Source organism: Alligator mississippiensis, chromosome 3, assembly GCF_030867095.1.
Source record: "Alligator mississippiensis isolate rAllMis1 chromosome 3, rAllMis1, whole genome shotgun sequence".
Classification (NCBI taxonomy): Eukaryota; Metazoa; Chordata; order Crocodylia; family Alligatoridae; genus Alligator; species Alligator mississippiensis.
Window position 1 is genome coordinate 88,361,887 of NC_081826.1, and position 26,628 is coordinate 88,388,514.

A 26,628-nucleotide genomic window follows, 5' to 3' on the forward strand; every position below is an offset into this window, starting at 1 on the left:
AATCAAGTTTAGATTCCAGCTCAACCATAGGCTTTCCTTATAGCCTTCATTTCAGTCTCCAGAAAAAAAGGCAATTTTTTTCACCACAAATCTTATTTTGTCAAAACTTAAAAACAGTGATAATTTGTACTAATGATTTTGAAATGCAGTTTTACAACAACTCTGGATTGGAAAAAAAATATACAATGTTCCAAGTTTTTATATTCCAATTGGAGTTTCCCAGTAGTCTATCATGTTCTGTCCTGTGTCTGACTGGCCACGTGCCCATTATGGGTTAGTTTTAAACTATATGACACCATGCTGTAACCCTCCCTCTGTTGTGCAAAATGAAAAAGAGACTACATAGCAGCAGTTGCCTCAGTCCTGAAAAAAAGAATCAAACTTTTTTATTTAAGCAGTTCAAGCAACCACATTGTCCCTTCACTCCCACAGCTACTATCTGAGAGGCTGATCAGGACTCTACCATCACTCTACAGATTCAAACAGTATGTTCAGAGTAGTCAAAAATATTAAGTTAGCCACAGAATATGAAAGGGTGCTCGTCTTGGACATGCTTCCTTTCTCCCCCACACACAGAGCAAGGGCTTGACATGCTTTAAAACTGCAGCTTTCTTCAGGTGGTAGATCCCAGGCTGTTCCTATTTTGCAAAAAGGCCAGCATCAACTCTCTGTGCTACTATGGGAAATGCAGTACAGCAGCCTGGGTAATTGTGAAGATGGGCAAGCACACCTGACCACTACTTATGTGGACCAATAGTCAGAAAATTGACTGTATGTCTAATACATTACGACCAGGAACAACAGCCTAAAGATCAGCAGCAGGCCCTCACTCAATGGCATGCCACATTTTGCATGTCAATTTGAAAAACAGCACACATCTGGAACTTCTGGGACAAAATCCATACTGTCATTCAGAAATGGCTTCACACTCCTCAGCTTCTCTGCTGGATTTGTGACAACAGACAATATAGTAAAGGCCACAAAGGCTATGTATTGTAATAGCTTCCCTCACATCCCTTGTTTGATTCACTGCCTCAGCCTGCTTGTGAGGACAGATGCAGAGCTGCAAACCCTGTTGTCATCAGCCAGAAGGCTCTACAGCCATGTCAGGCAGCCCTCTACAATGCACTGCAACCTAAGGCAGCTACAGAAATCATTCAAACTGCTGTGCCACAAAGTGGCATAAAAGAGTACCGCTTTTCATATTCTGGAACATCTATCTGTAGGTCCAATGCGGCAGGTCCATGCTTAAAGGTCTATGGCGCCACACATGCTTCAAGGAATCAAGGTCCATAGCTCCATGGACCATGTTCCACACAAGCTTCCTGCCAGTTCCCTGTCACCCTTCCACTGGCCACTCATAAGAAACTAATTTCAAGTACTCTGATGAGGTTGGGTGGCTGAACAGCAAGGATGACCTAGATAAACAGCCAACACTAAGGATGACCTTAGATATTACAGGGAACTGTTTGAAAGCAATACCCTTGCTGTGGCTACTGGAAAGATATATGACAATACACTTCTAGGAACAGGATAGTGACATTATAGAATCTCTGGAGCAAGTTGCACTCTTCTTAAAAACTGTCCCTTCATACAGTAAGTTTTCCTTGGAGAGGGGTGGGAAAAGTAAGAGAAGAAACAAGGAGGCAGGGATCATAACAAAATAGAAAAACAAACACTCCTTTGTTCCCATTTAATCTCAGGGTTCCCCCCCCCCCCACAAGCGACTGTAAAAGGGTAAGACCTTTTTGCACCACATGTAGTTTAATAATTTCTTGCTGCTGCATTGAACATGCTGGGGGGTGGAGAGAAGTTTTTGCAAGGAAAGATACTTTTCCCTCTGCTTGTGTTTGGAACTGTTCTGTGAACATCAGAGGTGTAGTAGTACAGATCTGCTCTCAAGGCTGCCATGTGCTGCTTGGGACAGCGCTCACTTCTGCCATGCCAATTGTGGCAGCACAATCAGCCACCACCACTGCAGAAACAACTGCTTCTGTAGTCCCACAAAGACAGCACCCAGGGCTGCTGCCCTATTCAGTTACGCTACTGGTGAATGTAGCACACAGAAAAGTAAACGAAAAATACTGCACAAGGTCTGCTTTCGTTAAATACTGTGAACGTTTATACAGACTTTTTTCTCTCTCATCTAGTCTCTGGTTTCAGCATAGGTAGGAGCAGCAATCTAGGTATGTGGAATGTATGCCTGGGATTTGTGTGTGGCTTGGGGAGCATGGGCAAAGGAATTTCTGGGAAGATATTGGATAAATGTACTATAAACTCACTCATAAATCAATAGTAGAAGTTATGCTGTTGCTGGAATTGCTCTTTCATGATAAGTTGTTAACAGGAGGGCAGCCAGTGAACTGCTTTGTGTCAGCCCCTACCCTTTGACCTGTCCAGCTTGGGCAAGCTCACCAGACAGTCCCACCAGCATAACTATCAGGGTCATTGGTACATATAACCCCTCTCACTTTGCCCAAGGCAGGAGTAAGTGCAATGGATATAATAAACAATGCCCATTCCTTTGTTTTAGAAAAGAGGGTTTGTTTAAAATAAATAAATAATAAAACAAAAAACAAGGTTTTTGAAAATAAGTCATTACAGATTCCATAACAGTCTTGGAGTCAGTGATGATCAAGACCCTTCCCCTCCACAAACTCTGCCTCAAAGGAGGAAGAGACAGCGAAGGAGGACATCATAAATAAAGCAAAAGGGTTGTGGTTGCCAGAATAGGCAGTAGTGTATAAACCCCAATCCTTGCCCCCGCCTCAAGCAACAGGAAGAAGTAACAACTAACATGGTAAAGCCTGAAGACTCCTTTACTTGCTCAGTGCATTGGGTAAGGGCCCTAGATACCAACAGCTGCAGCTTGACCTAGAATCAGGGAATATTTCCTTCTACTCCTCCAACTTGGCATTGAAGCACTTCCACAGCTCCCTGCATTTAGCCTGCACCTGCTACCTCTCCAGAAAGCAAAACATCTGCTTCTTTGATGTTCGCAGATACCTGTTCACCCAGTCCCATTCTTCCAAAATAAAGAGTTATGAACCTGCACTCACAAGGCAGCAGTGGAAAGAGAAACAGTCTGATACTAAAGATGATATTCATGGGTCTGACAAGGCAGGAAAAGGACACTGGGTTCCACTTCAAGTCCTTGTGGGCTGCCACTTCAGGTGGGAGAATACTGTTGTAGTCCCCAACTCTATTCCCAACATGCTGAGAAGTTGCTTTCTTAGGCTAGGGACAGACATTACACATAAATCGGTTTAAATGACCAGAAACTGGTTTAAACCTGTAACAGAACAGACATTCAGTGCACATAAACCTGTATCAAAATGGCCAAAACTGGTCTGAGATAAACCTGGCTGAATGTAGTATCGGACTTAACTGATTTGGCTCAAGACCCCTTGCTGGTTTAAGATAAACCACACACCCCCAGCATCCCGGCATGCTTTGGTGGGGAGGGCCTCTCTGCTCCAGCCACAGGGCTAGCCCCTACCCTCTGCTCTCTATCCAGAGCAGGGACCAGCCCTAGCAGAGACACTGGCTGGCATGGCCCCATTAAGGAAAAGTGGGCAGGGAGGGGGCTAATTCTCCCCTCCTTCTCCCACCACAGCCGGGGTCAGCCTGTCTCCTGGGGAGCAGAGGAGAGGGGGCTGCAGCGATGGCCCCTGGACCTGGCAGACCCTAACTGCAGGGAAGGGAGGGAGGGAGGAATTAACCCTTCTCCTTTCCTCCTTCACCTTAACAGGGCTATGCTGGGTTGGTTGTCCTGCAGGGTGGGGAGGGGGCTCTATTCCATGCTGAGGGGGATTTTTCCTCCATCATCTGCTCCCAGGGTGAGGAGGGGGACTCTGTGAGACACTGGATGGGGACTCTTCCTCCTCCTCCCCTGCCCTCTGCCACCGTGGGGCTGGGAGTGGGTGCTCCATGCAAATCTGCCCAGCCCCAGAGTAGGGGCTGAGGGAGGCTCTGTTTCATGCTGAGGGGAACTCTTCCCCCTCCTATTCCTCCCCCCAGAGGGGCAGCAGGAACACGCAACTCAGCTGGGCAGGGTGTGGGTGTGAGAGTGGTGGGAGGTGTAGGGACCCCACACACTCCCCCCATGGCGTGCAGCCCCTGCTGCTTGGCAGCAGCAGCAGGCAGGGAGGTCAGAGCGCTCAAGTCCAGAGCAGGCGTGGCTCCAGCCAGTGCTGCACAGAGGAAGGGGTGGAGCCTGCCTTATCCCTGGGGCTCTGCTCCCTGAGCCTGAAGTGGAGGAAACCCCGCACTGGAGCCAACTGCATGCCCCGCTCCCCACTGTGCAGGTCCTGCACTCTGCCGGGAGTGGAGGGAGCCCCGCCCCCTGCTTCCCTGCAGAGTCCAGCATGAGGTTTCCCCGTGTGAGAGAGGAGCTGCAGGCACGACTCAGAACCGTGATAGAGGCAGCCAGCGCTGCGCTGGGAGTGAGAAGTGCAGCCCTGCACAGTCTGCTCAGCTGCTTCTATCCCTGCAGTTTCACGCCTGCAGCTCCGCATTCACACAGGAAGCCCTACATTGGACTCTGCAGGGAAGCAAAGGTGGAGTTCCCTCCACTCCCAGCAGAGTGTGGGACCTGCACAGCGGTGAGTGGGAAAAGCAAGTGGCTCCTGTGCTGGGCTTCCCCTGCCGCAGGCTCAGGCTCAGGGAGCAGAGCTGTGGGGAAAGACCAGCTCCACTCCCTCCTCTGCACAGCATTGGCTGGAGCCACGCCTGCTACAGGCATGAGTGCCCTGACCTCCCTGCCTGCTGCTGCTGCCAAGCAGCAGGAGCTGCACACCATGGGGGGGCGGGGGGGGGGGCGGGAGAGTGTGTGAGGGTCTCTACACCCCTCATCCACCCTCATATCCACACCCTGCCCTGCTGAGCTCCATGTTTCTGCTGTACCCCAGCATGGAACAGAGCCTCCCCCTGCCCTGGTGGGGTGGGGGGGGGGGGGGGAAACAAGTGAGGGGGAAGAGTCCCACTCTGGGGCTGGGCAGCATCCCATACAGCCCCACTTCCCATCCTGCAGCAAGGTGGTAGAAGTAGAGGGAAGGGGCCAGGCAGCCCCACAGAGCCCCGCTCCCCACCCCACCACAGGGTGGGAGAAGAGGAAGGAGAAGAGCTCCTCAACATTGAACAGGGACCCCCTCCCAGCCCTGCAGCAGTGAGGAAGTTCCCCTCTGAAGCCAGGCAGCTCTGTGTGCCTAAATTGCTCCTGGCTGTCAGGGAGCCCCTGGGGTGGGCCTGCCCAGGACTAGCCATGTCCCTCCTCCTCAGCTCAGCTTCCCTGGGGAAGAGACGGCTGCTCTAGCGTGCCTGGGCTTCTGGCTTGAGCCACTGCAGGCATGTGCTGAACATTTATCCACTTGCAAGCCGGTTCACTCTCTGCAGGTTAGACTAACCTGCAAAGACTGAATCAATTCAGGCTCAGGCTTTTTGAATGTCTGTCCCTAGCCTTAATGATGGCAGTCATGTATGGTTGCCATGTAACCACAGAGAAGTAGTCCCAGATGCATCTCATGTTTCCCACTTACCCTTCTCATTATCTCCTTGCACTGGATTTAGTCATTCGTGCTATCTTAAAATACTTGCCAAACTTAAAAAAGAAACTCACACACTTTTAGATATAACCGGGAACTGTTTAAAAAAAATACTGTCCAACTAACTTTCATGTTATGTCTAGTTTGTTAGATGTTTTATAGACCTTATAAATTACAAAAGGCATGACCCAAGCTGCATAGAAGTCAATGGACATTTTGTCATCATCTTCCACTGGAGCTGAATCATTGCCAAACCCAGAACATCATTAAAAAAAAATAAAAACAAAACAAATCAAAAGTTAAAAAGAAAAAATGTAGGCCCTCACCAAGAAGAGAAATGATCCAGGAGAGCGAATGTGGAAAAGAAGGAAGAAACAGAAAATTCATATTCCTCCTCCTCTCCCCTGCCCCTGCTCCCCCCAACATCATTGCATGGGAAGAGAATAGTTTGGCCTTATCTCAAATTTTCATCTAAATTAGATAAGTAGGGGGTCTTTCCAAACCACAGACTGGCAAAAGACTACTGGCACTGAGACCAGTTCCCTCCTCCATAGCTTTAGCACCTTCAACCTGACTTTTTAGTAGTAAAGATCCACAAGAATTCTTTACAAGGGAGAGTTTCACAGCATGGAGTTCAAAACATTGAATGCATACTACAATATGAGGTTGCATTGACTTTATTTTTTTCAGAGTCCCCATGCAATCAGAGAGGAAAGGGAACATTATGCATCCCTTGGTCTTCTCTCTAATACATTCTTAAAACCAGGAACCTCCCTCCTCTTGGAACTTAAGCTATGGCTGGGAAGGAAGAGACCCAACCAAGTGATAAATCATGCTAAGCAGGTCCACCCACATTCGCCTCCCACCCTTGCTGTGTGTGGTAAGAGTTCTGACCCTTTGTGATAAAATCAAATGATTAAGTCATCTTAAGAGTTCAGCAGCATAATACAAGTATGAAAAATAAACAAGAAGGGAAATATTTTCTTGCAACTCCAGTAAAAAATGGCAAATTTTCCAGTTGTAATTAAGAATTTGTTGATTTTAAAACATGCTGGGGGAACATTTTCAATAGTGAATTCATTTAGTATGTTATATGCCTTTTCTGTATTGACATTAATCATTCCTCCAATTAGAAAGGGATCATTAATTCAGTTAAATTTAATTTCATTTACACTGAGGGGCCAGTGATAGTGACCTCAAAAGAACAAACAACATTTAATAGCTCTATTTTGTGCTGCCACAAACCAACCTGCTGATTGAATGCAACGTCACCAACAGTATTCTTATCTGTTGAGGGTAACAACCAATTGTTTGACAGAAACAAAGAACAGCTCAACAGGAAATCAACCAATTCAGGACAGATGGTCACTGATTCAAGTTTCACCCCTCCTCATCCAAAATTAGGTTTAAAAGGCATTTTCTGTTACCAAGCAACAGTCCAAAGGAAGTCACAAATTTGACTGTGTTATTCCTCTTCTCCTGTGTGCACATGTGTGCACACACATGCATGCACACTTTTAATCTATTAGAACAGTACATCCTAACAAGTATTTTGCACAAAGTGTTTGCTTGTTGTTCTTTTGTTAAATATGAAATCATGTGTGTGCTGCTCTGCTGGCCATTACGTTTGTTTTAGGCAAATAATACTTACATTACAAGGCAAGTAAACTACCACCAGATTCTTGAATGATGTACTATTACAAGGTTAGATAATTAACTATAGAGTGTTCAACTACTGCTTTATAATATTCCTGATAAGCGACTCCTGAGACCATTAGAATCTCTTTCAGTGGTTATACTGTTTCCTCATGTTTAGAACCATTTTAGCATCATTATTCAGTTTATGAAAAAGGTCATAATGAAAGATATCTGCTTTTAAAGACCCATGGCCTCTGCCTGAAGAAAGGTGACTGCGCCTGAAACTTTTCCCCCAACTACTGAGTTGGTCTAATAAAGATATCACATCTAACCAAAGAGCCTTGCCTGCCTATGTCCTTAGACCAACACGGCTACAACCAAAAACCCCATTTAAAGATCTACCAAATTCATAAGCAATAACTATCTTTGCAATGAAATATCAGTGTTCTCCCAAGCATCTCTTCTATATTAAATGTGTATCAATGAATATGCATTAACGATACCGATTCCAATCGTCACTTTTTTGTTTTGTTTTGTTTTGTTTTGTTTTGTTGGGGGTTTTTTGGGGGGGGATGGGGGAGAGGGCAAGGGGGGAGGTAATGATTTTCATAAAAATTTGAAACAAGTAACAGAAGAAAAGCATTTCTTATAAAGCCTGCACATTTCCTGTTTAGACTGACAGCATGGGCAAATGGCTCTTATATGTCTACAACCTGAAGAGATCCAAAAACACAGATATTTTGTAGGAGATGGGTGGGAGCAGAAAAGATATGTAAGGAGTTAGAAAAAATGATACCAACGCAGCTTCCTTACTCAGGCTCAGGGAAAAAAAGGAAGAGAGTAAGTGCATCTGTTTCAGGAAAGAATGTAGTAGGGGAAGGGGCAAAGGAGGCAGGTTTAAAAAAAAAAAACAAAAAACAACAACCAACATTGGTTCTTAAATTCAGATTAGGATCAAAACAGAACAAACCAGCTTGTTTGACCCCGTATCATGCAAACTGGTAATAAGAGCTGACATGCAGTTAAATTTATCCATAAAGATTTACTGCAGTGAAAGGTTTACAGTTGTGACCCACACAAAAATTAAATAGCAAAAATATATCACTTTGCCAACAAACTGATTAGTCATCCTTTAGAAGTGTGGACCCCTGGATTACTACTGACACATACTCAGGCTACTAAAACATATGGCCAAATAAAACAAGGGGAGGGGAAGAGTTGTGGCAGCATCTGGTCTGCAAATACTTTATTTACTCACTCATCAACTTCTGCTTGCCTTTACAAACTTGTTTCTGAAGACCTTATGCTAGAAACAGCCTACCTTATTTTCACCACGTATTTAATATAATCATTTAACAATGAGTTAGATAGTAGCAGTGCAACAACTTTTGGTAAACAGAGCCCTGGATACAAGCTGCTTAGCAATAGCACACAAAGAGCCTTGGACTTTAGAATCCTTTTTACTGAGAAAGAATGTCAGTCAAGACATTGGATGGGCTTTACTCTAAATACTGCTACAAGAACAAAAATTAGACAGACAACACACACACATAAACCTCATTCAAATTAATGGAAGTTTTGAATGTAAAGGATCTGGGCCTTAAATGCCAAATTAATTGTTCCGAATGGAACTCCAGGGGTGAAAATTAAGGGCACGTATTGGCCCTTTTTGACCCCTTGAAAATTCAGCGACTTCAGTCAGCACAGGAACTAACCTGAGTCCAAGGTCCTGATGGAAAGGCCCAAAATAAGGAGCCTCTGCCTCAGTGATAAAAAACAACATGAAAATATTACTTAGCTCTTTTATAGTAATGTATAAGAGGCCAGTATCATTTTCACCATTTCACAGATGGGAAAATTGGAGCATAGAGAAGTGAAATGACCTTCCTATTATGACCTAGCAGCAGAGCTGGAAATTGAACCAAGATCTGCAGGTCCCAGTCCAGTGCTCTATCTATACCACACCACCTGTCCTGACTGAAGCCAACTGGCAGTAAACAGAGATAAATTAAGGACAATATCAACATGTTTTCATAACCTTGAAATTTTTCTCTTTCCAATTGAATAATCTTGTAACTGACACCTGTTCCTTTATAGATATTCCTCTTTCTCCATCATGCAAAAATGATTTGTTATTCAAGGGTTATTTAGGATAAATGATTGTTTACCAAAAATGTTAAAAGAAAAAAACCTCAATACCCATACTTAAAATGCCCTTAAACAGCCACAACAATTTTACAAAAACATAATAAACTCTTAACAACCAAGTTAAATGTTAGGCAAGTTAACCTGGCAGTTTATTTTAGCACTTATATAAACAGTTTGAAATGTATAATTTGATTCAGCAACAGCGCTCCAACTCCCTTAATGTCCTAATATGCAAGACATAACAAAAACTAAACTACACTATTACTTGTGCATTTACTGTAGTCTTTAAACAAGGATATTTTAATGGATATCAATCTCTTAATTGTGGGGCTTCTAGAAAAAGAATAGCAAGCTGTAAATTAACTTTTGCAAGTCATTAAAAATAGCTATATCTAGATTCTCTCCCTTTAGTGCATCACAGAACTTCAGTTTTATATGCAGACAACAAAAATAAGTAACTTGGTTCAAATGAAAATCCACTGTCTATGAGCCTCCAGATGCATTTACATTTAAGTAACACACACTGAATATAGCTGTGCTGTCATAACATCATACACTCTCCAAACTAATGTTGCTCTAAGTCCTGCCATGGAACAAAGCTGACTATACAGAACATTAAACAAGCTGTTGAAAAAAACCAAGGTTTAATCACAGCTCATTTGGTCTGTCTAGATCATGCATCACTATTAAAAAAAAAAAAAAACCATGTCCTTTGCCCCAGCCAAGGATATTTGCTATAATATGACCCTCTACCCTGAACTAAGACATTCTTTAGGGAAATAAACTGAAACCTTTAATTGACCCAAACTGATAGTAGGCAGACTCCCCTCTTGCATGCCAAACAACATATTATCAGCTGATGAAGTCTAGAACAGAAGAATGTGAATCACTCTGTCTGGTCTAGTCTGGTCAGATGAACTAAAAGTTACCACTTATACATACAAATAATTGTTCCACTAAAAGCATTTCAATGGTAGCAGAGTTATGACTTACGTGTCTATCTAAAGTGTCAAATTCAAGATCTCAAGAAGGTTTAAGAAATGAAACCATGAAAAGAGGTTAACTTCTTTTTAAATCAGCAGAGAGAGGGGAACAACAGGAGACGAAAGGGAATAGTGTTCATCCTTTAAAAAAAATCTACTCAGTAAAAATGTAAACAACTTTTATTTGTGAACAGTACAGAAAGGATTTTATTTACAGCTGAGATTCAGCCATTAATAACCAACAACTAGCATAGCCCTACCAGTGAAAACCCCAACTGTAGACATAAATCAAGCTGTTTATAATCAAGACATAAATCAAGCTGTTATAAGGGGTACAAGTATTGTTTTCAACAGCAGTTAAAAAATTTGCACGATCTCTCCTCTTACCTGTTCAAATATGTTCTATTCCATGAGAAGGCAGTTTTCTTCACAGAAACTAGATTTCCTACCATTCATTTACAAAATTTCTTGCTGTGAACATTCGTTATGATATTTGTTCACTGATATTATTTTTTCTCTCACATCCCAGCAAACTAGATAACAGCTGTACAGACTAGTCACATGATTTGTCTCAGCTCTCACAAGCAATCCGCAAATGTTGGGAAAAGACAAACTTCCATGTATCTTAACTGAAAAGTCATCTTTCCTGTCATGAGCAACATAGTACCACTGCTCAATTTGGGTGACAGTATGAAGCATCCATTTTAGGAGGATTGTTCATAAAGTCATCCTGTGGAGGACAATTAATTTTCTACATAAAATTCTTTTATGTCTTCTTTTGGTGAATTTACAACTGTAAGCCATAATAGTGTGTTCCATGATACACTCTCTAAACCATGTGACAGCCTCTTTGAGAAACTGATCTCAAAGAAACTGGGTGAGCCTGGAGCCAGCGCAGGGCCCAGGCTGGCAGCGGGGGTGGGTTACAAGCTGGTGCTGAGCGCGGGAAAAGCGGCCCCTTGCCCACCCCATGGCCAGTGCCCTGCACTACAGCTGCTCACAGCCTACATGTGGCTGACAGTGCCTGCTGAGGACAGCCCAGCGCAGGCTGCAAGCAGCTGCAGCAGGGAGCACCGGCCACAGGGCGGGCAAGGGGCCACTTTTCCCTGCACTCAGCAGCAGCTCGTCCCTTACCGGCGAGCGCGGGGTTGGGGGTGCACACTGCCCCCGACCTGTACCGCAGGAATGGGGGCACTGGGAGTGAGCAGGTGCATGGGGCCCACACTGGGGCCAGCGCTGGCGGGGCCCAGAGCAGGGCGGCAGGAGTACAGGGGTCGTGGCCGGCAGGAGCTCTATGGAGCTGGGCCAGCTCCCCACTCCCTTCTGGTGCAGCCCAGCCTGGCTCCACAGACCCCTGCCAGCCTGCGCCCTACTCTGGGCCCCACCAGCGCTGGCCTTGAGACATTGGTCCCAAGATGGTGACCAGGGGGCGAGGCACCTGTCATGGGGCAGGACTACCCATAAGGCCCTCCACAGCTTGCCAAAACTGGGTAAGCGGCCCTCCACCTGAAATGATTCCCCGCCCCTATTCTTAATCATGGTACCTTGGGGTGCTGTGAGATCATTTTAAGAGTGCTGGTAGGCAAGCACCTACATAAGAGTCACAAAATAAACCCAGAGATTTCAAATTAGTATCCAAACGGTCAATAACCTGAAGTGGCTTTTCTGAGTTTTTTGCATCACAGAAATTGCTGTAGTAATTTTCTGTAGGCTTTTGCTTGGTTTTTTGTTGTTGTTTGTTTGTTTGGTTTTTTGTTTTGTTTTGTTTTTTTACAAGAGCTGGCATTTTCTGAAGGGTGTCTAGAGTCTAATGGGGGGGGGGGTGTCCCTGGAGTCTAACAAGGTTCAACCACTGCTCTAGAGATGAATTTCTGGTCTCTCCTCTCTAGCTGGATACCTTACCCAAGTCTCCTGTAAAGTATCATCATCACATCAAAATAAGCATCAAAATAATTAAGTAGCCAGTACTATTATGTCTTGTATGTTACATAAAATGACAAGAAATGACAAGTGCGTCAAATCACTGAATTATAAAATAGTAGGGCTAGTAGGGACCTCAGGTGATCATCTAATCCAGGGATGTCAAACATATGGCCCTTGGAGGCATATGATTTGGCTGTAGGTTGCTGAACTGGCCCCAGCACTGCCCACTGCATGTGATACATAGGCTGAATCCAGCACAACATACACTGCAGGCAGCACAGGAAGACAGTTTAGGGCACCACATGTAGCCCATGTCCCAGAGCCCCACTGCTGTGTGCAGCACCAAATCCAGCCTGGGCACTACAGGCAGCACACACCCTGTGTCAGCCCAGTGGCCATGCACAGTTAGCACACATGCTGTAAATGTCACATGAGGCTGGACCACCCACATGCACTGCACATGGCACAGGAGACTACCACAAGGCACATGGGCTACATGTCCTAAACTGTCCTCCTGTTCTGCCTGCAGTGTGCTGTTGTGCATGAGGCACTCCACCAGACCCAGAGCTAGCGCACAGGTCTGGTTAGTGGAGCATCGTATAGAGTGCGCACCCCATGCCAGTCCCCTGTGCCAGGTGTAGTGCGAGTGGCTGGTCCAGGCCCATGCACTCCATGCTGGACCAGCCAGCCCCAGGGCTCACAGCTCCCCCAGGGTGTCACAAAATGTGTGCTGCCCAGCACTGCATGAAAGACAGGGGGTCGTAGGCATGGGCTGTGTGCAACACCCTGGACAGACCTCTATGCTGCCTGCAGTGGCAGGTCCAGCCCATGCACTGGGGACAGCACACATCAAAACAGCCCTGGGGACTGGTGCAGCACCTGAACAGGACCTGGCACTGCAGTTGTTCTGCAGGATGTCAGCCCTGGTCCAACCTGCAGACTGGCTCAGGTATGTTCATCCAGCCTGTGAGGCCAGATGAGTTTGACACTCCTAGCCTCCCTACTTGAGGCTGTATCATTAATTAAACCATCCCAGCCAAATATCTATCCAACGATCGAGATTTCAGCAACCAATCTAGGCAATTTCCTCCTGTATTTATTTATGTCTACAATTAAAAAGTTCTTCCTAATTCCCAACCTAAATTTCTCTTGTTGCAATTTAAGATCGGCTACTTTTATCCTGTCCCCTGAAGGCACAGAGAAGACTATCATTATCTTCTTTGTAGAAGATTTTTATGATTGGAAGACTCATCAAATCACCCCTCATGCCTTCTCATCTCCACACCAAAAAATCCCATTTCTTCTAACCTTTCCTTGGACATCACGTTTACTAGGCCTCTAATTATTTTTGTTGTTCTGCACTTGACTTCCTTCCAATTTGTCTACTTCTTTCTTGAGCTGCAGTGACCCAAACTGGACATAGTGCTCCAATCAAGTGCTGGAGGGGGTGAAACATTACTTGGCTTGCAAGTGACACCTCTATTAGTACATTCCAACACACTATGGGGGGTTGTTTTGTTTTGTTTTGTTTTTCTCAAAAATAGTACACTTTTGACTCATGTTCAGTTTATGGTCTACTGAAGTGATTTTCAACAAAGGTGCTGAAGCACCTTAAGGCGCCACAAGATTCTTTCAGTGGGAAATTAGTGTGTATGAATGAACTCCAGAGCTTATTTATGTAATTGGAGTTTACTGCTCCCAGGTGTCCTGTCTGCACATGTGCTCAGGACTGCAGCATGTTGAGATGGTTCAGAGTAGCCCCAGCTGGTAAGGGGTCCAGGGACATCAACCCAGGGCTGCTTCCCCAGCAAAATGTGCTGCAGAGGAGCTGGCTGGGGCATGAGGGTGCCTCAGTGCAGAGCTATCTGGCAGGCAGGCCCTGCACTGAAGCACCCTCATGTCCCAACCAGCTGGGGCAATGTCCACATGTGCACTGCTGTGGAGTACAAAACTGCAGCAGGATAGAATTTGTAAAGTACTTCCAAGTGTTTACAAGTACTATCCTGTGCAGAGTTACTTACTTTGCTCTGGCCTAATAGGGGCACACGTGTAGATGCATGATGTTTGCTGCACAGCCAACTAGTTTACTGTGCAGTAAACGTCTCATGTAGATGTGCCCAGGGACATGCAATGTTAGTACTATTAGATGTGCAAAAATGATTCACAAAATAAACCCAAAGATTTCAAATAGGAATCTATAGTGCTACAAGCATTCTGACCTGTTTGATCCGAGTTCTTGGCAACAAAAGAATTGTTGTATCATTTTTCTGCAGTCAAAACATAAGTGAAAACTAAGAACTGACATTTTCCAAGCACTGCCTTAAGTCTAATAAGCAGGGATCTGGGTTTTCCATTTCCCATGGAAAAACAGAAAAAAAACTGCTCCCTTTTTCCATGGGAAATGGAAAACCCAGATCCCTGCTTATTAGACTTAAGGCAGTGCTTGGAAAATGGTTTTCAACAAGGGTGTTGAAACACCTTAAGATGCCACAAGATCTTTTCAGTGGGCAATTAGTGGATTTGCCCTTTTAACTGGAAAAAAAATGCAAATTTCTTATTTTAATGGGGAAACACACAGATTTTCCAATTTTACAAAGAGCTCTCTGCAGGCTGGCAGAGTTCCAGACTGCAAGGGACTGGGGGTGCCATGTACATGTGCACACATACATATGCACATGGCTGCCAGGCAGCCTGGTGAGCATCTCCTACATGTAAGTCTGGCACTGGGGAGGATGGGGAGATTGTGGCCCCCATACACAGGGAGGGAGTGAGTTGGGTAGGGCTAGGGCTGCTGCCCAGCTGGATGGTGCATGGAGCTTGGGGCCAGAATGCATGGCCACAGGACCCCGGCAGGGAGGATGGAGCTAAGGAAGCTCATTTGGGGGGCAGTGGGAGGGGCTGGCTCCCCACTGCTGTGCACACTCCTGGGAAGGACGGGCTATGCCCTCCATAGCCCAGCAGACTAGCCTGGCACAGCAGGACAGAGCCTGGCCAGGCAGGAAAGCTCCTTCCTGCTCCGAGTCCTACGTTGCCCTGGCAAACTGCCCCCTGCCTACCTGAGAGCAGTGCAGAGTTGTGCTCCTTGATGCTGGGCTGGCAGGGGGTGCCTTGCCATGGCAGCGTGGGGCTTGCAGTGGTAAGGAGCTTCCCCGCCTGGCCCCACTCTGCCCTGCTGTGCCATGTCCTGCCTGCTGGGCTGCAGAGGCCCTGGAGGGAGGAGAGCAGGGCAGGGAGCCCCAAGCCCACAGTGGGCAGCCCGCATCCGCCCCCCACCCCTGATGGGCTCTGCTCTGGCCATGCTGCCTGTTGGGGAAGGGGATCCAGGCTCTGCACTCTGCTCCACTGCAGCAGCCAACGCCTCCCACAGGCTGCAGCTGGGGCTTGGGCGCTGCTGTGGGGGGCAGGTGGTTGCAGACCCAGGTCCCCGGGCCCACAGCCCTGGCAGCTGGGCCCCCTCCAGCCGGGCTGGGAAGGGGGGGGGGGGGTCTGGACCTGCATCCTGGTGAATGAAGGGGGCAGGGGGAGCTCTGCTTTTCCATGATAAAAACCTAAAATCAAATACTAATATTTACAAGTACTAATAATTTATTTTATTATATTGATTGAGACACTGGTATGCTTCCAAATGGCTTGAACATTGTAAATATATCAATAAAACATTGTGTTCGACCGATACTAGAGATGCACCGATACGTTGGTCCAATATCAAATCAGTACCGATATAAAGAAAATTTGCTGTATCGGATATCGGCCTGATGGGGACTGATAATTTGGCTAATAAATGCCCGTGCTGCACTCCAGTGGCAATGTGTAGGAGATGCACAGGGGTGCACCCCCCCGTTTGCTGACTGGTTGCTGGGGGGGACACATGCCCCCTCACCCCACCCCGACTAAGGTGGCACCAGTTGCCCATGCTGTGCCCAACCGCAGTGCAGCATGGATCAGAGCTGGCAGCATGGAGAGCTGTCTCCAGCTGGTAAAATAGGAGGGGGAGGGAGGTGGGAAGGAGCGTGAGTGGGGGCAGATCAATGCCCCCTGAGGTGAGGGAGGGAGGGGGCAGGGGCAGGCACTGCCCAGGGGGGAGGGAGCAGGGGTGCAGGACGGAGGTGCGGCTCATGGGGGGGAGCAGGCTGCTTGCACCCCAGGAGAGTGTGCAGGGGTGCCCCCTCAAATCTGTGCAGAGCATGTGGGCTGGAGCCAGGGCTGCGTGGGGCTCTTTTCAGCAGGGGCTGGGCCCAGAGCAGGTGCCAGTGGCGCTGTGAGGGGCTGCAGCCACCCCAAATTTCGCCGCAGCTCCACTCCCAGCCCCATGCCACCAGATGCAGCCCAGCTCCATGTCCCACCTCCACCAATGTGCTGGGAAGAACCAAGGTGCCGCTGGGCGGCTGGCAGCAGTGGTAGAGCTGGGAGTGGAGTTGCGGCGAAATCTGGGATGGCTGCAGCCCCTTCCAAAAGCCATTGGTGCCCGCTCCAAGACCAGCCCCTGCTAGGAATAGCCCTGCACAGCCCCAGCTCCAGCCCACCTGCCCCACACAGATCTGGGGCACACCCTGCCCCCCCCCCCCCGCCCTCCTGGAGTGCAAGCAGCAGCAGGAGCTGTCCCTTCCCACCACAAGCTACATCTTTGTCCCACGCTCACGCCCCACCTGGGCAGCGCCTGCCCCTGCCCCCTCCCTCCCTCACCATGGGGGGCATTGATCTGCCCCCCACACCCCTTCTCTCCCCTAATATATAGTGGTGTTTTATTTTAATCAGATTTGGCAGGGGGGATGTTTAATAAGAGAATTTGAGATTTTTAAACAGAGAAAACCAGGATCCCTGCTAATAAGGTTAAGAAACACTAGTTTACTGTAAACCGCAGACCCTCTTCTGCAGTACTGCAACCTAGACAATCGTTTCCCAGTCTGTACTTGTGCATTTGATTGGTTATTTCTAAGTGCAGTACTTTCTACTTGTCCTTGACTTTCATCTGATTTTTCTCAGAACATTTCTCCAAAGTACCAAGATGATTATGAATTTTATCCTATCCACTAAAGTGTCTGATACCTTGCACAGCTTGGTATCATCTGAAAAAGTAACTACTTTAATATATTTTGGTATGCTGCTGGTCAACATTCATGGTTTCCCTTTTTAAACCCATCTTCTCAACAGAAGTTACTAAGTTGCACTCTGTTGAATTGAAGCTCAAGTTCACCACCACGTGACAGTTCAATCAACTCTTCGGTTTTTTGCCCCCCCCCCCCCTTTTCTTTTTTGCTGAGAATCTAAGCAGCCATGAAGCAATGCCATCTGAAACATTATCAGGAAAGTAGCCATTGAACTGGGTGATCAAATTGAGGCAGGATTCTTTTATGGCAGCAATAAAATCCAGATGAATTTTCTGCTATTCTGAAACAGCACAGCATATATGCACCCTTTTGGATGACAGTAGCTCTCTCAGCAAAATGTGGGATTTCATAAGAACATCTCAGTAGCTTATACTGTCCTACTTAGACTGAAGCCAGGACTAGCAAAAAAACAGCTGTACTCACATGAAAACAGAGCACCCCAAGCTACCACTAAATAACATGAATCCATTACAATCAAGAAGTGTAAGTCATTACTATAGCTAAATGTGGCCAAAAAAGTATATTTTGCTGCTTGAGAAATTTCTGAAGCATTGCAGTCTCTATTACGTTGGTTTGTTTGAAAACGTTTTTTTTTTCATAGATTTCGTAGACATTAGGGCTGGAAGGGACCTCGGAAGATCATCGAGTCCAGCCCCCTGCCCAAAGGGCAGGAAGTCAGCTGGGGTCATAGGATCCCAGCAAGATAAGCTTCCAGTTTCCTCTTGAAGGTGTTCAATGTAGGCGCTTGAACCACCTCCGGTGGCAGGCTGTTCCAGACCTTGAGGGCTCGAACAGTAAAGAAATTCTTCCTTATGTCCAGCCTGAAACGGTCTTGTAGTAGTTTATGACTGTTCAACCTAGTCGTCATCACTTGGGGCGCTCTGGTGAACAAACGTTCCCCCAGATACTGGTGGTCACCCCTGATAAACTTATAGGTGGCCATCAGATCACCCCTGAGCCTGCGCTTTTCCAGGCTAAAGAGCCCCAGGGCTCTCAGCCTGTCATCCAAGAGGGTTTTCTTCCTGTTAATAACTGCTATTTATATATATCAGTTATAAATAGCAGTTATTAACAGGAAGAAAAAAAGAAAACCCTCTTGGAAAAAAAAGTGTGTGCGCGCGCGCACGCACGCACGCACATATATATCCCTGCTAAAACAGTCACCTACATTAAATAACCACAATTTTACTTCTGTAACTCGTATCCCTATTCTTCAAGATAGACTCCCTAGTCTTTCAAATCCACTATTAATATTGTAAGCTCTGTGGAGCAGGGAATTGTCTGCATGTTTACTGTGCACTGCCCAACCTACCTGTGGGCACTTTAGTTTATTAAATTTTTTAAAAGTCCAAAAAGCATATGGGATTTTTCTTTATGTACCACTTGATGTTTCAGTAGACGTACACTACAGCTTGACAGTCTGCTGACACAAAAGCTTGGCAAAACTAACATGTTTTGATCTTACTACCCTTGAAATCCTGCCTACCTCCCATATCTGCCAAAACTGAGATTATTTTGTCTTCTCCCTCCAGTTCTACAGTCTGCCAGGGATTCTATAACCACCACTCCAATAAGAGATTTGAGAACTGAGAGGTCATTCTCTGCAACAAAATAGAAAATGGGGAAGCAGTTAGTTTGAAAAGCCACTAATTCTACTTCAGTCAGACCTGTGAGGTCATGCATATACTGGTCCTGGAGATGGCTCATGCTCCTTTTGGTTTTTTTAAACCCACCCTTTCCCACCCCATGTACACCTCTCAGTTTTTCTCTAGACATATGTCAGACATGAAAGTCTTCTCAGTTGCCTTCATTTTTACTTCAGAAGAACAATTTTCAAAATTGTTACTCTGTCATCTGGCCTATCAGCAGCTATTGTATATCTGACTACTCCCTCTGCTTTAGCTGTCACAACTCAATTTTGTTCTCGAAGGAAAATAAAATATTAATAAAAATATCTTAACATTTGCACAGCATATGCTTAGAAATTCTTCTTCTATCATTAAGATACCACCCACATACATGCATGCAATATGATCATCTCTAACAGGCAGCTGTTTCCTAACTACAAAGGACATCACCTGAGCTATAAATTAAGATCCACCTTTCCAGCATGTGAAAAAGAACCAGCTAGTTTCACTAAGAATTAAATTATATAGAAAGAGTTTATTAAATAGAGTGCTATATGCTTCCCTTATGAAACAACTGCTATCAATTTAGACCAAAACCTGTCAAGAGATGGGAATGCACTAAATACAGTCTGCTTCCCCTGACCCCCATTCAGCAACTACCTATCTGAAAGCATAACATATTGTTGGGCGCCCTGAGATACTGGAGAAGATAGTCAATTAGATGGGACAGAGCTAGGAAACAGGTATCCCAATAGGATGATCACCTAAGCTACTCCATACTATGGAAAAGAACACTCCACACAAAATAATATTATAATCAATGGCTTTAATGCCCTTTCCCCTAGCAAGAGCATGCAGAAGTCTATAGCCATGGCAGAAGGATTAGTGATAGCAAGACATTGTACCAGAAGGTTCAAGAAGTTGAAGTTAAAGGAAGGCACTCCATGAGGATGATCCCAAAATCCAAAGCATTAGCAGCAAGGATTTACAAAGTCTGTTCCTCACCTGGAATGGTCAATATCATTAAAAAGTGTCAAAGATGCTTAAAAAAAGCAATCTATCCCATGTATGAAACCAGCTACCATATCCTCCATTGTGCAGACAGCAGCTATGCCCTATCTATTCGAAACTACTCCTGTTTCCCCTCAACCATTTTTCCAAAATGGGTGCGTAATCGGAGAAGCTCAGAGAGCTCTTGCTCCATTAAATCCACAGCTGCAGACAAATTCCTTTTTTAAACAGGTGATCAAACTTTCAATCCCTTTCCCTGCAGAGAATCTTAATTTCATCTTTACTGAGAGAATACAGAAGAAGAGAAGCGCAGCCATCTCTCAAAAATGGAAACATATGCTTTAAGTGCTGTCTTTGGAAACCTTGCAAATTTATTCATGGTAAGTGACACTATCAAGACATGCAACTGAATTCTGTCCAAAAAGACATAAAACTTTAAAAACAAGAAGCGGTATGGACAAGCCTTAATTATTAAAATTATTAAAATCCTTACTTAAACGTCATCCATTCAATGCATTTCACCCCAGAGGGTAAAGTCAAGAATTAAAATGCTGCTTCACATCAAAGAGCCCTAATCAGATACACAACTTGCATAATCACTTTAAGAAAACCACCAAAGGTGAAACAAAGGCTACAGTTGGTAGAATCTGAGTATCTTTTCACAAGATCTTTCTAAAGCTCAAGTCACTTAAGACTCTTCATGGAAACACTAGGACAGATGTCTGATAATCTCTCATGTAACACTATCTTAAGTCTACCCACACTGTTATTTTGATTTAAAATCTATTTCCAAAGTCATGTCTCACAGCTGGAGTATTAAATGAAAACTTTGTCACATTTTGTCACGTTGACTCAGGAATACTGCCTGCTGATTCCTTTCCGCTATATACAAAACCTATCACCTACCATAGAAATGTAGCAAAAGTTGAAATATGGCAAATCATTTCATTAACTGCATCTAACGTACGTGTTCACTATCTCAAATTTAAATTTCAAAGCAGACAAATTATTTCCATTACATCTCTGAAATGCAATGAAAGTTATGTTGTTATACAAGTGTTAATTGATAAGATATTTAAATATAAAGAAATTTCTTACCTGGTCTCTTATAGTCCAGCATGTCCCAAAGCAGTTTCATGGAAGCTGTGACATCACAGCATAACAGAGTAAGGCAACACAAATCAGAGCTCGTGACTTCAGAAGATGTCCAAAATAAAATGAAAATAACTACATTTTAGAATCACATATTCTCATCACTGACATAATTCAAAATTCTACATACATCTGACTTGCATAAGATGTTTGCAAATTTCTGTTAAACAACTGCAATTTTCATTGGACTAGGCATGTCTCAAAACCAAGTAATAAAAATGACAAGATCCTTAAAGATGCTGTAGGGTGTCGCACAATTCTAGCACTGCTGGGCATGTAGACACTTACACATAATTCACAAAATAAACCCAGAAACTTCAAATAGAAACTCAGTGTCAAAAAACAGGGTGACCTGTTGAGTTCTTTCCGAGTTTTTCACAACAGAAGAATTGCTCTATTTTTTTTTTAATTTTTGTTTTTGACCATGGAAAAATAGAGTGAAAGCTAAGAGCTGGTATTTTCTACGGGGTGCACTGAGTCTAATGAGGTTGAGGACCATGATCGTAAACTAAATGAATTAAGCATCTCAAGTTTCTCATTTTAAGACGTGTTTCCATTATTGCAGCACTTTTTTAAAACTAATTTTTCAACGTCTCTTCTAAACTGGTGACAGCAGCCCTGGGCAGTTTTCCAGTAAGTTTCCCATGCCAAATAATGAGTTACCACAAGCTCACTATTCATACTCGGTATTACCAAGCAATCTAAAGGGTCTATATAACTGACCTGTCCTATTAATATCCGCCATTGCCCCAATCTGTCTTATCTGCAAGTTTTACTAAATATTATTTTATATTTTCTTTCAGGTCACTGACAAAAAGTTCTTGGTCCAGGGCTGTTATGAGTCAGGGATGCTGGTTTTCTCCAATTTAAAAAAATCCCCAATTTTCGGTTAAAAAACAAACGAACCCAAATCTACATTTTTCCATGATTTAAGTGAAACACCACTAGTATATAGATATATATAGTGTCATTTCATTTAAATCATGGAAAAATGTGGATTTGGGGATACTTTTTCTTAACTGAAAATTGGGGATTTTTTTTTAAACAGAGAAAACTAGGATCCCTGCTTATGACTCTACTAAAACACCCCCATGGAATGACAATACAATTACTCTTGTGCAACTATCCACCATTTTAATCCATGCAATACAAGCAACAATGACTTTGTTAATTAGAATGCAGTCTTGTTCTAATCTTGTCTTGGAATGCAGTCTTGTTCATGGAAAAATGAGTTTTTGTGCTTATTCCAACAATCCCCCTCTCCTTATCAGGTTAGGATCATACACAGCATTCTGATATCAAGGAATTTAGGAAGTAAAAAAATGAAACCATGCCCTTAATGTATCTGTATGAAGAATATTGTATTAAATATTATGCCATTTATGGAAAAAGCTATTTCAAAATACCTAGACAGTAGGGCTGAAGGTGTACCATTACTCATATCAGTGTTTGTTTTAGAGCAGGGGTTCCCAAACTGTGGTACATGTACCCCTGATATGCAAGACTTCGCTAGGGGATACGCAGGAGAAATTGTATAATGGCAGATTTAATTTTCATTATAATAATAATTGGCATTTAAGGGTTTATAATATAAAGTGTACGCAGGTAGAGGTACACAGGCAGCTGGTAAATCTGGAAGGAGGTACGCAATAAGAAAAAGTTCGGGAATCTCTGTTTTAGAGTATATTTAAAGCAAAAACCTGATGAAATTTGATATTTTTCAAAGGCATGTGTCAAAAAAAAAAAAATCACTCAAGAATGAAATTTTGCTGTTATTTTACCTTTTCTAATGTATCCTGACTATGCAAACTGTTGCAGAATATTAGCACTATTTTGCTTGTTAGTATCTAAAGTAGGAGAGGAATTTACAGCACTAACTGCCTTCTCAAAGGACTGTCAACATGTGGAGGCCTATTTCTCCTGTATTTGTCAGATATGCTTCACAAATCCTCCTTTCCAGGCTTATCTTCTATAAACAACTGAAAATGGCTCTTCTCTGTTCAACCACACATTATGTAAGAGCTGATGGTGCAAGAGCAGACAAAATTTATTTAAAGTCTTGAAGGGCCATATGTTCTAAAGTGTAAAGCCAAGGTCCTGATATACATTTATAAAGCTTTCATGACGCTTTTTACAACAGTAAAGATTCAGTGTCCTAGTATCTTGTCCAAGTTTCAGGTTTTGTTAATTATGTCCTACACAAGTGCCCCCTGTAGTTTCAATTAGACATGGTATTATTCTTCACTTCCTGTCCTGAATTATTGTGCACTGTTGCTAAGCACTAGTTAACAGTTGCCACATTCACCCAGAGTCAGCAGAACTTCAGTGGTAGGTGAAACAATTAGATGCAAATCATAGTGTAGGAACAAGCAAAACGTAAAAAGTACTTAAGATTTTTCAGAATGAAATTGATGCTCCAGAAATAAACCAAACAAAATATAATTTGTTCAAACCGAAACTTCTATTTTCATCTGTTAGATAACAGAGGTTCCTATAGCTTAGTACAGTTTTGTGAAAATACAAAAAAAGGGGGAGAGAAAAAAAAGGCATCACCTTGCTTATCCCAATATTAAATGGTGAATCGGGCCCCTCCACTAAACAATCCTTCCCACCCCTGTGTTTACAAAGTGCAACAACTTCAGTCCAACAAACTTTCTGAAGCAGGACTGAAATTTAGTCATAAAACCATGAACCAACCCTGACTTTGCTTGTTTGTGGAATTCTATGCAAACATATCATGGTCTTTTTCTTTCTACTTGTCTTGCATGGAAGTATTATAACATGCACTACAGGAATACTTGAATAACTTATTTTAACCAGCACAACAAAAATTAATAATTCAGTTTGTACATTATCAGTATTATTATTATTAGTTCCCTCTTAATATTAAGTCCTTGCAAATACAGTGCAGCTACAGCTTAAATTTGCTACTGCTTTATTGCATATAGCTGTAATGCTGAAATTTGGAGTCACAAAAGCATCTCTCACATATTTAAATCAATATTTACTTTATTTCACATTATGCAAAATATTATTTGCAAATATAGCAACATTTCAATGCTGCATGCTACATTTATTATGTTATATTAACAACTGAACATTGTACTTTCAGCTTTAAAACCCAACCATGCTTAACAGCTAGGGCACACTAAGCAAAGTACACTGTGCTTAACTGTGATACCCCAGCAAGTAGTCCATAGTTTCAGCGGGACTACTTATGTAAAAATCACATACATACATAGGTTTCATGCACCAATGACATAGCTTTTTGTTGTTGTTGTTGATTTTAACAGTACATCATAAGAAGTTACTCCTGAATAAGGGTACTTTCAGAGAAAATATACTTTATACAGACCCCCAATTCCATCATGGGGCAGTAACAGTGAATTAGTGCTCAGATAACAGGTTTGGCAATCAATAGAAGGCCTTCATGTTTCTTTAGAGGTCACATACCACACAAGGATTAATAAAGCAAACTGTAATGCATACTTGTGTGCAGCAGATGAAAAACTACTCAAAGCCTTTTACCCGTCCTTCAACCTGGCAGGCCTTTGTGAAGATCTACCCAAACAATCTTTTATCAGGTCAAGTACAAGAATCTATTGTCAACGGGACTTAGTAATTACTTGTGGCTCTGAGCTTTTAATAGTAACCGTAATGAAAACCCTATGCTCCATTTGTTCAATCTACTAACCTTAAATGAGAAAACAAAAAGTTAGTTTTCTATTCAACAGGCCACTCTTGATCATTTAAGTAGTATATGGCCCTGAGAGATACACAAGAAACTCAGATCTAAAAAAAGATGTCTTCCACCCCAATGCCATGCATGTTAAAGAAAGCCAAAAGGCACATGTCGAACTCCCATCTCCAAGGTCCGTGCAGAAAGACTGCAAATACAGATCCTAAAAACTTACATCTCTGCATTGCCCTTTACAGGACTGATACCATTCACAATACGAGTGATACGGTTCATGATAAGTAAGTGCAGCACTGACATCTATGTTTGCAGGTTTGGGGGCCTGAGAGAGCAAGAGCAAGTGGTCTCCCTTCCCCATCAAAATCCCCCTGAAGGTCGAGTTGTGCAACCCTGGAGGCAGGGCCAGTCCAAGTGTAATTGGTGCCCTAGGCGAATGGTGTACCTTGGCGCCCACACCACTTCCAATGTAGAGGAAAAGAAGAAGTCTAGAATCAACTTTTACCTCTGAGATCTTTTCAGAGGTCTTTCTCCCCTTACCAAACCAAAGGTCTTAGACTAAGGTAGAGCTGTAGTCAGGCAGGGCTGTTATTTAGAATGACGTTCCTGTTATTTTGTTCTGCATATAATTTTAGTGCCCCCCCCCAAATCTTGGCATAGTTCGCCTAATGGCTGGACCAGCCCTGCCTGGAGGTTTCTACCAGAGGTGTCGCAACCTTTTGCAGATACCAGGCACCCCTCATTAAAGGCACCCCTCCACATGTTCAGACAGTCGCCTAGAAGCCGGGCTGGTAGGGACCTCCAGAGGTTCATCCAGTCCAGCGGTTCCCAACTTGTTTTGTACCAGGACCCCTTCGTAAACAGCAATAGCTAGTGCCAACCCAGTGCCCTTACCCCCAGCCTCTCATGTGTGGGGCAGGACCCCCAAGGACCCCCTTGAGGCTGGAGCTGTGCCAACCTGCAAGGCAAAAGCCACAGTTCCACCACGTTTTCCTCCTTTAAAGGAGAATCCTTTTTTTGGTTTTTTTTTATTATTATTTCTTCGCGACCCTTTCATATATTTATTCTTAATTGGGTCGTGACCCACGGGTTGGGAAACGCTGGCCTAGTCCCACCCCTTGCCTGAGGCCCGCTCAGCTCTACCCAACCATCTAAACAGCCCTGCCCGCGACCCCAGCCGACCACCCCGGGCGCAGCGGGGCAGCCCACGTCCCGTGTCTCCGCGCCCGCGGCCGGCGCCAAGCTCTTTGTCCGGCCCCAGGAGCCCGCGCGGCGCAGGGGCTGCCACGCCCGGGACACGCTCCCGCGAGCGGCGGGCGGGCAGCTCCCCGGGCCCGCTGCATCCCCCCCCCAGTTATTGCAGGGTGACAAAAGGGACCCCCCCGCCAAGCGCCGGGCGAGGAGGAGCAGGCGGAGAGCTCCCGCCTGCCCGCCTGCGCCGCGGCCACAAAGGGCTGGAGGGCGCCGCTGCCGCTGCCCCTGCCTTACCGCCGCCGCTACCGCCGGGCGCCGCCTGTGGGAGCCGGTCTCCGGGCCTGGGGGAAGGGGAGGGAGGCGGAGGCTGAGGCGGAGGGGGGAGGAGCCGCAGGTGCCGCCCCCTCCTGCTCTGACAGCTGCTGCGGCGGGAGAGGGGCCGGGCCGAGCCGAGCCCCCTGGAAGGGGTGCGGGCACCCTGGGGGGGGCAGCACAACTGGTGAGGGGGCTGCGGGAGCGGGGCTGGTTTAGTTCGGAGAAACGGAGCGGGGATTTGACAGCAGCCTGAAGGGGGCTCCGGGGAGGATAGAGCCGGACTGCTGCTGC

At 44.8% G+C, this 26,628-nt stretch overlaps 1 protein-coding gene across 8 annotated transcripts in view; it reads right to left on the minus strand.

Moving 5' to 3' along the window:
- The window catches only part of GREB1L (GREB1 like retinoic acid receptor coactivator), a 216,134-nt gene extending 189,727 nt beyond the window's left edge, over positions 1 to 26,407 (minus strand). For all 8 annotated transcript variants that reach the window (XM_059724182.1, XM_014606644.3, XM_019490421.2 and 5 more), the window contains exons 1-2: positions 26,317 to 26,407; positions 21,081 to 21,176 (exon numbers count right to left, since the gene is read on the minus strand). The gene's annotated coding sequence lies outside the window, so the exon portion shown is untranslated. The remainder of the gene's footprint in view (positions 1 to 21,080; positions 21,177 to 26,316) is intronic.
- Positions 26,408 to 26,628: the final 221 nt, after the last annotated feature.